The sequence below is a fragment of the Pteropus vampyrus genome, unplaced genomic scaffold, assembly GCF_000151845.1.
Source record: "Pteropus vampyrus isolate Shadow unplaced genomic scaffold, Pvam_2.0 Scaffold352, whole genome shotgun sequence".
Taxonomy (NCBI): Eukaryota; Metazoa; Chordata; class Mammalia; order Chiroptera; family Pteropodidae; genus Pteropus; species Pteropus vampyrus.
The window spans coordinates 782851-784999 of record NW_011889133.1 but is presented as its reverse complement, the minus strand read 5'-3'; positions in this window follow the sequence as shown (position 1 = coordinate 784999).

Sequence of the window (2149 nt, the reverse complement as noted above, 5' to 3'; positions counted from 1 at the left end):
TGACTGCTTCTCTCTGTTCTCTACCCCTCAGAGATTTGTTCTCATCACAGAAGCTTCCTTCATGCTGGGCCTGATGATATCAAAGTTTAACTAACCAATAGTGCTGTGATGGTCAAGGTTTGGGAAAAAAAAAAAATTCTTTAGAAAAGACCCCACATCTGCACCACGCCATTCTATACCAGTTGCTTCCGGCCACCCTCAGACAAACCCTCATCTGTTTCCCCATTTCTATAGAGATATCCAGGGAACCCTGCAGATATAGGTCCCCAGAGTTGCTATAGAGTTTGCTGACTCCTTTCAAGGTGGTTGGTGTATGAAATTTGAACGAACCAGAATAGGTATTTCTCTTTGGCCATTAGGAAAGACCTACAGCACCTATTTTCCCAATAGATGTCTTTGTTGATATTGCTCTGACATCCTTTCTAGCTCTAGAAGAGTAGACATCTTTGTCCATTCCTCCCAAAGCTAGAAAAACCTGTCTGATCTCCCCACCCCAGAAGGAAGCAAAAGGGAAGTGAAGGAAGCAAGTTACAAGGTCTTGTGTAAATCGCCATCATGTTTGCAACACCAGGTGGAGAGATACAGATCTACAGAGCACCTGGTTTTTCTAAGCGCTGTCCTGTGGAGTGCTGAGGTCTGGGGCGGGAGGGTTAGGGAGGGGTGGGGAAAGAGAAGATGCCAATCTTTGTATGGAGACGATTTTATAACCATGCACTTTTGTAACTGTGAAGACTTTTCATAAATGTACGTTAATAATAAAGAGTGTATAGTTTAACAAATTTTCTAAAGAGTTGTGAAGAGGAGGGAGAGGGAGGGAGGCAGGGAAAGAAAGAGGGCGAGAAAGGAACTAGATGGAAACAAGAGAATATGTGCCAAAATGTACACACAAAAGGTCTATGGGAGGGAGTAGACGGGAATAATTAGGAGATGTGCCAGCTATGGAGGGGCATGTGTGGGAGGAGAAGGAATATCACAGAAGCATATTTCTACCGGGCAAAAAAGAATACGCGTGTGTCTGTATGCACACACCCCTATGTGTAGGCATATTTTGGTGCCTGAAATTATACAAAGAAAAGAACATATGTCTTATACATGTTGATGTTTGCAGCTTGGGTCATCTATAAAACATGCCAAGGCAAGTGGGTGTGCCTGCCTAGTTAGCATCACTAAGGAGTGTGTGTCAGGGAGATGGTCCACGCCAGTTACAGGGCCAAAAATACACTAGCTCGGGCATACAGGTAAACCAGGCATCTAAATGCATGGTATAGGGGGTGGATGAGGCCATCGCTGGAGTGGGTTCAGTCTCTGTTCTCATAGATTTAAAAAAAAAGGGAAGGGAATCTATACCTCCTGAGTTTTGCAAGTGTTACCTACATACCGTTAGAAATGAGACGTTTGGGCAGTGTACTTTGAGAACAGAGACAGAAAGAAAAGGAGCAAAGTTTATTTCTATAAGTGCACTGGCAGCCATTTTTAACCCAGTACTCTAAAGAGGAAGTGGCTCTGAGCAGGAAGTGAATTCCAGCAGGAAATGGCTCTAAGCAGGAAGAGGATTCAAGCAGGAAGTGGATTCAAGCAGGAAGCAGTTCCTTCCACCAATCTATACTTTAACCTCCTTCTAGTTCTCGCACTCCAATCACCATAGGGTACGGACAAACTCACAGAGTAAAGCCACTAAAGGGAACACAGGCACTAAATCAGAACAGATAGAAAGACAAAGAACATGCCCAACCATAACCAGGGAGGCCAAGCCTTTCTCTTATCATTAAGTACTTAATGAAGTACTTCTCACAGAAATTCAAAATTTGTATATCTCATGCAGTGCTGTCCCTAGTACCAAACATATACCTAGCAACTGATGATGATGATGATGATGATGATGATGATGATGATGATGAAACATTTATTGACCATGTAATATGTGCCGGATGCTGTTCTAAGCCATATCCATGGATTAATTCACTTAATTCTCACAATAATCCAAGATAGATACTATTATTATACCCATTTATAGATGAGGGAACTGAGGCTCAAACAAGTTAATATGTGCTCAAAGTCACACAGCAAGTAAATAGTAGATCTCTGTTTAAACACTCCATGATACCTGGGAATTAAGTGACTTCAGAGAACAAGAACAATATGAGACATT